Below are 9,623 nucleotides of genomic sequence, written 5' to 3' on the forward strand. Positions count from 1 at the left end.
CCATATAGTATGCGAAGAGTGATGATGGGCCAAGATTGGTGCCTTATAGCAATTTTTCTTGCACTCACTAGGGTCGTGAGACTATAGAGATGGTAGTCAAGCTTGGTGAGGCAGAGACCCCTTGCATTGCTCTTTTGGATCATAGATCCAAGATTAATGTCATAGCGCATGGATTGTATGACACCAGTAGATGATCAGTTGATGTGGATCATGATTGGCACTGTCGTGTTGCTGTGCATCCGAGGTGTGGAATCCACCAAAATGTTTGTGTGTGTGACATTTGTTACTTTGTGCATACTTAGTTGTTGTGTTTGCATTTTATTCTGCGTGAGCAGTAGAAGTGAGAGGGGGTTGGAGCAAGAGAAACTTATCTGTAATGCTCTAGTTGGCATGTATGCCAAGTTGCTGGTTTGCCTTCGTCCATTGTTGATATATAGATCAGTGTGGTAGTACAACAATCATGGAACAGAAAGGATGGAAGATAGAAAAGGATGAATTAGGCTGTCAGCATCCTCAAGGACTTGTATTGTGCACCAATAATTGTGGGTTTTTTTTGGGAGTGCTAGCACTATGAACCTTTGCTCATAGTGTTATCGAGCAGCTGTACTGAAGCAAGCTAAGGCATCAAAAGCTGCAATAGCCATTTCAGTGGCCCATGCCAAGCAATTTACCCCACAGGTGTCAAGTAAGCCTCGAATAGAGGCTGTTTCTCCTGAGGCAGAAGCATTGACTCAATCTGGGGAGAGAGAGAACTTGGACAGAGCCCTAACTCCTAGTCAAATGCCATCACAACCAAAGAGGTGCTCTGCATGCAGTAAGTGAATTGGTCTTACAGGATTCAAGAGTTGATGTGGGAATGTGTTTTGCTCTCTTAATCAGTATAATGACAAGCACAACTGTCCCTATGATTATAGAGCTGCTGCACAAGAGGCCATAGCCGAGGCCAATCCTGTTGTCAATGCAGATAAAATTGACAAAGTCTTATCCAAGCCTTTTGTTGCTTTCAGGAACTTTTTGGGCAAGGCAATACAAAGCATCTTCGATCTTCTGCAATCAGGGATTATCCAGATGGCTGTGCCAAAGTTCCTTCAGTCATCATCAGGGATTTCCCGGATGTTTGCACCAAAGTTTCATCTGTCCTCCAATGGGTAGTTCAGTGAATGCTTCGTATGTAGCTGCAAAAATTTCCTCTGTGGAACCAGGCCAGGGCATTCTTGATGTGGAAAAAGAAGGGTCTTCTAGAGACCGGCCTTTTGAGGAGTCTTTTGTTAAGGATATGGCTGTGGATTTGAACATAGACAATAATTACCTGTCTGAATCAAAAGATCATGTTGTCACAACAGAGTTCAGCTCTTTTGATGTAAAAGAGGGAGTTGCTAAGCTAGAAAGCAAAGATCATGTTGTCACAACAGAGTTCAGCTCTTCTGATGTAAAAGAGGGAGTTGCTAAGCTAGAAAATTGTTTGTCTTATTAGTCTTTTGAAGAGTTGTTGGAATGTAAACATGAACGTTGTGGAGGTTGCCACTGTAAGCTAATTTGGCTTTCTATTCGTCTTCAGTTATTGGCAGAAATAAAAACAGAGACTTGACATCATTTTCTCATCTTGCTTATTCACATGATTGATCTTCTATCTTGGAATTCATCAAGGACCTCTGTGGTCGTCACGACTTTGCTTTCGAAAAACCCTTCGACATCTTTGGTGAACCCCACGTGAAAGTATCGCATTAAAAAAAAAATTCAGGATGGGAGATACTTCAGCATCAATTTTAGCCTCTTCTACAATTCTTGCTTTGTCCTCTACTTCAACTCCATCATCGACTTCTGCTTCAAGTACTTCTACGGATGATTTAAAGCAGATTTTGCAGAATATGTCTATGTATATGCAACTTCAAAATCAGTAGACACAATTGTATATGCAGTAGCAGCAACAGTTACATCAACAACAGTTGTCTCAGCAAAGGCAACTATATTCGGAGCAAGAGAATGCAATCAACGTGACTAAGGCGATTGAAGCAATTGAGAATGAAAAGAAGTTATTTGATGGCCATAATGTATCCGCTTATTTGAAGACATTTGAGATTAAGATGGGATTTTTTGGAGTACCAACATGACTTATGAGTAAATATTTTCTTCACCTTGTTACACCCGCCTTGAGGGTAAAAGTGACTGATCTTTTCCTTCAAAATTCGCATTGGCAAGATTTTAATAAGGCCCTGAAAGAGGAGTATTTTCTTGAGGACTTTGGGATGGCTACACGGTGGTCATTCTGAGAGTGGGTCTACATGCCACACAAAGGTCTAGCTGCTTCAGAATTGATATAAGAATTTGAAGAGAGGTATAGTTAGCTTGATGCCATTGAACAAAGAGCATTGGATATTGAGAAAGTTTAGCTTTTCTTGCAAGCTGCAGATCCTGCTCTTCAGGAAGAATTAGGAGAGCTTCTCGAGGATCGTACGAAGCCGATGGGTCTTAAAAGAGATTGGCAAGATGGCCAGGATGCGGTCTCAACTTTGACCAAGAGGCGGATATGGAAGACCCGCCTACAGAATGGATCTATGACACCGATGCCGTCCTCTGCTCCTATGTCTGCTCCTAACCCTGTCATTTCTTCTCTTCCTCAACCAGTTACTTGGCCTATGCCAGTGCCTACTGTTTCTAATCCTCCTGTTCCTCCTGTTCCAAGACCGATGCCGGCTCCTTCTGCTCCAAAATCATCCACTCCATCGGTTCCTTCCTCTTTTGATGACATAATCAAAGGCATAATGGATTTGACACTGGAGATAGTTAAAGCAGAATTGGTGGGAAAATTAAGAGAGCGTTTTGCTTCAACCACGCCTACTATTTCTTCTAGTGCTCCTAGTGCACCTAAGAGTGCTCCTAGTGCACCTAGGAGAGATGAAAGATGTATTTGGTGTGATAGTATGGACCATCAGCATTGCAAGGATTGCAAATCTTTTCAAGATGCAAGGAGGAAGAATTTGGTATTTTGGGGACAAGATGGCAAGATCTGGTTGACTGAAACAGGAGCTCCGCTTGATGCTACCAATTTTGGGAAAGGCGGAATGAAGAAATTAGTAGATGGCATGGCTGCGCATACTTCTTATGTGGCAGCTAGAGGAGATGCTTCTGCATATGGAGTCCAGATTGAGAAAGGTTCAGAGAATCAGTCAACATTATGGACCTATGCTTTACAGACGGAAAACAAGGGGAAAATTTAGCAGACTGTTTTGACTAGTGCAGGTTCTAACATCAGATCTGAGACAGGTTGGGATTTGCCTATTGAAAGGTACACTATTTATGCCTACTTGACTAAGTCTCAGGGAGCAGATGTACTTGTTGAAGAGAAGTGTAAGAGAGATGAAGAGAATCCAAATGCAGCTAAAAAGACTAGAGGAGGTGAGTTTGTTACTCCACCTACTGCAGGGCCGTCTTTGAGACTAGGGCCAGAACGACAAATGGAAGATGCTCAAAAGAAAGAAAAGAGGCAAGAGCCTAGACAGAGAAAGCAGCCAGGATTTAGATTAATGTCCCATATAGAGACATCTATGAACATGAAGAAAATCTTTAATGACAAGATACTTGGCAGTGAGGTGACTTTTACTATTTCTGAGGTTTTGGGCATCTCGAAAAGAGAGTTTCAAGATCAGTTCCAAGAAGCCCTGAAGAGAAAAAGGCATACATTGCCTACTACTGATACACAGGAAGTTTTGATTGGGGAGTTGGATGAGAATGAGGATGAGATTATGGTTGAGAATGCTTCTTTTTTCCGCAGGCAGAGAAGAGAGTTCAGCTTATGCATTATGCTGAAACTGATGAGCCTATCTTGGTACCACATAGTCATTTTTCGTAGAGTCATTGGGCTAGGGAAACTACAGAAACAATGGTAAAAATTGGAGAGAAACAGGTGCCTTATGTTACTTTGGTGGATCATGGTTCAGAGATTAATCTCATAGTTCATGGAGTTTATGAAAGTAATAGATGGCCTATGGATGCAGAGCATGGGTGGCATATGAGAGCCACCAACAACACTGTAGTGCTGCCTGTCCCAGTGTCAGGATTTCTATTGGAAATGTAGAGGAGGATTTCCATTTCTTTGTGCAAGATTCATGCTCTTACCCCATAATCTAGGACAGCCATTCATCACAGAGATGCGCATGGAGACGAAAGTAATGGATGATGGATCTGCTTATGCACGGATTCGCAGTAAAGATGGTATTAGAGCAGTCCAGTTTATGACTGTGTGTGTAAATCATGCTAGAAACAGGGATACTCTTCGAGATGCGCCTCCCACTGTGAGGGATTCGGGTTTTCATTAGGTACCGCTGTTCCGCGAGATGATGGTGGTACAGAGCAGAGGACATTGGAGTTCTCGCCTCCTGCAGCAGTGTTTTTTCTTCAATTTTGTTGGAATTTCAGCAAATAGTTCGATGAGTTATCAGAAGATTTCTAAGTTGCCTAGAGCTGCCAAGCAGTATATTTGCAGGAAGGAGAAAGATTTGAAAAATGCAGGTATTTTAGAGGATGATGAGCATATAGATGGGATGTATGATAGTATGGTTTGTGCAGATACGATGACAAAGATGGAAAATATGCTGAAAGCTGATATGCAGAGTTGTCTCAGTAATGTATCAGTGCAGTCCCTAGACATGTTTCATGAAATTTCAGATTTTGTGTCACAGATAGAGTCAGAGGCTGAGGTGACTCAGCAAAAAGTGTTGAGTGCTAAAGAAATTCAGCAAACAGAGTTTCTGACTGATTATGATCAGCCTACAGAGACACAAAGGACTGAAAACTTTCAGCCAACAGAGTTTACTGCTGAAATATTTCAGCATCCAGAGTTTAGGACTGTTCCTATGCAGTCCATAGAGCAAAGGGCTGAGGTTATTTAGCCACCAGAGGGCAGAATTGCTGATTTACAGCATGATTTGAGTAATGCAGAGGATCATAATGAAGCCAGGGTTGACACGAAATACAAGACTGTGGATAAGAAGGTGAAGTCGTAGTTGGACCGCTTCCACCTGACAGTGATCAGCAAATAGAGAGTGCTGCCAAGCAGCCAATTTTGAGGAATCCAAAGCATATAGGCCATAAATTTTCAGCAGAGACTCTTGCTGAATTAAAAATTGGAAATGATGATTTCTTGCTACCCTCAGAGAAGCAATGCTTTCAAGAAATGCTTGAGCGACATGGAAGGGGGTTTGCTTTCTTTTCGCATGAGATTGGATGTGTGAATCGGGATATTGTTGCCCCTATGGTGATCTTTACTATTCCTCATATTCCATGGAACCTCCGACGTATTCCAGTGCCTAGGGCACACCTGCCAAAGCTAGTTGACTTGTTGAATGAGAAAATCAGGATGGGAATCCTAGAGCCGTCATCTGCACCATACTCAAATAGGTGGGTTATGGTTCCAAAGAAGAATGGTACTCTCCGATTTATACAGGACATGCAGCCAGTAAATAGATTTACTATCAAGAATGTTGGTATAGGTCCAGTTGTGGATGAGTTTGCAGAAGCATTTGCTGGACGTGCCATCTATTCTTTAGGTGACTTGTATTCGGGATATGATCAGTTTCAGCTCGCATTGGAAAGCAGGGACATAACCACTATGAGAACTCCTATTGGGCTTGTCAGGATGTGTACCTTGCCTCAAGGTGCCACTAATTTTGTTGCGCATATGATGAATCCATGCATAAGGTCCTTCGTGAGTACATACCTCAGCATACCATGTCTTTCTTGGATGATGTACCCATTAAGGGGTGTGCAGAAGAAGAGAAAAATGAGAGTCTAAATGAGTAGGGATGTAGATACTTTGAGGATGATCATATTGCAGCTTGTGAAAAGATTTTGGCCAGGTTAGAAGAAGTGAACTTGACACTATCAGGGCAGAAATCTATTTTTGGAGTAAATGAGGTCGTCATTGTTGGACATATATGTGGGTATTATGGCAGGAAACCTTCACCTGAGAAGGTGGATGTGATAGGAAAGATTACGGAGTATTGTTCTACCACTTCAGAGGTACGGAGATTCATTGGAGCCTATGTGTTTTACATGATTTGGATACCCCATTTTGCACACATAGCAGATTGTTTATATCAGCTGCTTCGAAAGAGGCAAATTTTTTTTTGGGATGAGAGCCACACTAGAGCCATGCAGAAATTGAAGAGGTTATTGTAGATTGCTCCTACTCTCAGGAAAGTGGATTATGATTGCGGAAGGCCTATTGTATTGACAGTTGACACTAGTTCAATTGGCATAGGTTGGGATGTGGGTCAAGATGATGCAGATGGAAACATGTACGCTATTCGGTATGGGGCGAAAATCCTAAACGAGAGACAGAGGAGGTATCCATAAATCAAGAGGGAATTACTGGAAATTGTTACGGCTCTCAAATGTGACAAGCAGTACTTTATTGGAGCCCCAGTTGTGGTAGAGACATATTGCTTGCCACTAATAGGTATGATTACGAGTTGCTCTACTCTGGATATAGCTATGCTGAGATGGATTGCATACATCAAGTCATTAAATCCAGAATTTAAACACATAGTAGGGAAGGATAATCCAGTGGCGGATATGCTGTCTAGAGCCACATATGATGATGAGGAGACACTACTTGCAGAAGAGGATGATGTAGAAATTTCAGCCGCTATGGTTGATCATGTTTGCCATGTCTATGATATTGTGGCTTTCATAGAAGAACTCTATGTTGGAGATTGGTTGCGGATTGGCAAGTACCTTAGTACACTAAGCAAAAGAGATGAATGGACAGATGAAGAGTTCAAGAAGATCATAAGAAAAGCCTATGGTTATTTTCTCAAGGACGGATTTCTTTGGAAGCATCCGAAGAAAAGAGGTGGATTACCCTTGCGGTTTTTCTGCAATAAAGAGACCTAGTTACAGGTGATGAGAGAGTTTCATGAGAGTCCTTGGGCTGGTCATAGAGGAGTGTGGGCTACTTATGAGAAAATCAAGGAAAAATATTGGTGGAAATGCATTTACAGAGATGTTTCTCGCTTTGTAGAGACTTGGAGAGATTGTCAAATGTATTCCATAGTGCGTCATCGAGATGAGCTTCATCCGACCTATCCGCTATGCATTCATTATAAGTGGGTAGTTGACTTGGTTACTATGCCTATGGGTCTATGGCAGATGAGATATATTGTTTTGGCTAGAGAGGATCTTACCAATCATGTTGAGGGTAGACCTTTGAGAACAAAGACCACTAGTGCAGTGTGTAAGTTCTTATTGGAAGAAATTTTATGCAGGTATGGCTGTGTGGGTAAGATCACTGCAAATCGCGGTGAATTAGATGCAAATGAAGCTAGGGAGTTTTTCTCTCAACTAGGAATCAAGTTGGCTCTAACCACAGCATACAATCCAGAGGAAAATGGAAAGAGTGAAAGAGGCCATCCGCCAATAGTGAAAGCATTAGCCAAAGCGTGCAGAGGATGGATTGGAGAATGTCTGAGACTTCTACCATTTGCTTTGTGGGCTGATCGTACGACTCACAGTGTTACCACGGGATATATGCTCACAGAGTTGATGTATGGTCAGAAATCGATTATGCCAACTGAGACTTATGCTTTGACTTGGTCAGTTTTACCTTGGCAGGAGGATTTGACGAGAGAGGAGCTCTTAGCTCTTCGGATCCGACAGTTGGAGAGAAGACGAGAGGATATTCAGCTAGCTATTGACATGTTGAAGGTTGCTAGACTTAGAAATAAGGACAAGTTTGGCAGTAGGCATCGCTTGCGGCCTAGAGCAATAGAAGAGGGAAACTGGGTATTAGTCTTTGATAACAGCCTTGAAAATCAGCATACTGCACTTCAGAAGATGGTGAAAAGATGGTTTAGACCGTACATAGTCAGATATGTCTTTGACAATGCAACATATGAGCTGACAGAATTGGATGGGACAGTGCTTAGAGTGCCCATTGCAGGAAAAAGAATCAAGATTTTCAAGAAAAGAGATGATAAGGATTATGCATGGGAAGAATTTGCAAGAGAAGAGCAACGATAAGAAACTCCAGTAGAAGAGACAGATGATATGACAGATAACCTTGCTGATATACCAGAAATAGACAATGAAGAGATTGATCTGTTCGTGGATGTTGACGATAATGATCATGGATAGTTGGCCCATCCAGAGGATGCGCGGGATCAGAGGGGGTGAATGTCGTGCTACTGCGCATCCGAGGTGTGGAATCCACCAAAATGTTTGTGTGTGTGACATTTGTTACTTTGTGCATACTTAGTCATTGTGTTTGCATTTTGTTTTGCCTGGGCAGTATAGTGGAGAGGGGGTTGGAGCAAGAGGAACTTACCTGTCATGCTCTAGTTGTCATGTATGCCAAGTATGGAAACCTACCAGATGCGCATGTTATTTTTGATACACTACCCAATCGAGATGTTGTGACATGGAGCTCTTTGATTGGAGGATATACCCAGCAAGAACACATTCAGGAGGCTTTGGATCTTTTTGAAGAAATGCAAAAAGAAGGCATAGAGCTAGATCCTGTGGCATTCTCTTGCATCTTGAAAGTACTTTTTTTCGCTCCTTGATGAACATGTATGCTAGTTTATGTAGTCTTGAGGACACATGCATTTTATTTGACAAAATGCAGACCAACTATTAAAGATCACAGAGGTACTTGGAATGAGTGATTTGCAAGCATATCTCAAGAAGTATAAAATTGAACTGGATCTAGATCTTGATTCTCTAGTTGAGAGGTCTCAACACAGGTGTCACAAGAAACCTTGGTCAGCATTCATCAATTCAGCCAATCAGCATTTAACTTCAACTGAGGCACTAGATTTCTTGGACAAGCTTCTACACTATGACCATTATGAGAGGCTCACTACTAGGGAGGCCATGGTTTATCCTTACTTTCAGCCTGTCCGAGAGGAAACTAATCAACATTGGAGCTGATGAAGAAGTAAGTTGAACAACATATCACATGGAAGCACCAAAGGGATCACTCCAGTAATAGCTTGGGAAATGCAATGAGAATCTAAGGGCTAGTTTGGTCTCTTCACATTTACAGAACCATACCTTCTTAGCCTTTTTAGTTGATACAGGGAAACCACTGGTTAACCACAGCATATTCAATTCTTTAAAGTTGGTACAGAGACAGGCTACTACTAGTCACCCAAGGCATATTTAATTTGGGCTGGCATAGTGTAACTACTGCTATTGTGAGGGGCCGTTTTTCTGTATGAAAAAGATACGTGTTGCATGCTAAAGAAAAAGCTAGACCTGAAAAACTACACAGAGGAAGAAAAAGCTCCTGCAATTACATGTTGTAAGGCTTGACCTGTCACGAGAAGCAGCTCTCCAGCTCTGAGCCGTATATCTGCAAGGCAACGGACAATCATCCAAAAGAGAATAAAAAGCATCGCTTCGTAAATGGAATTGCCGAGAAATGGCTCCCAATGCTTTTGTTGGACGGTTACATGAAGCTGAAACACTAGGCTTTGAGGAAACTGCAGAGTCCATGATGACTAGTAGAAGAACATATGAGAAGAAATTTTCCAACGAGATCGTCTTGCTCCTCACTCCATTTGCTGGTTTGCATTCATCCATCGTTGATATACAGATCAGTGTCGTAGTACATCAATCATGGA

General features: G+C 42.0%; 1 pseudogene; it reads left to right on the top strand.

The window, feature by feature from the left end:
• Nucleotides 1-460: 460 nt before the first annotated feature.
• On the top strand, nt 461-1,152 carry LOC148040910 (zinc finger A20 and AN1 domain-containing stress-associated protein 8-like; annotated as a pseudogene).
• The last annotated feature ends 8,471 nt before the right edge of the window (nt 1,153-9,623 follow it).

This window comes from Lygodium microphyllum, chromosome 1, assembly GCF_053477565.2.
Source record: "Lygodium microphyllum isolate KBCC chromosome 1, Lygodium_microphyllum_v1.1.10, whole genome shotgun sequence".
NCBI lineage: Eukaryota > Viridiplantae > Streptophyta > Polypodiopsida > Schizaeales > Lygodiaceae > Lygodium > Lygodium microphyllum.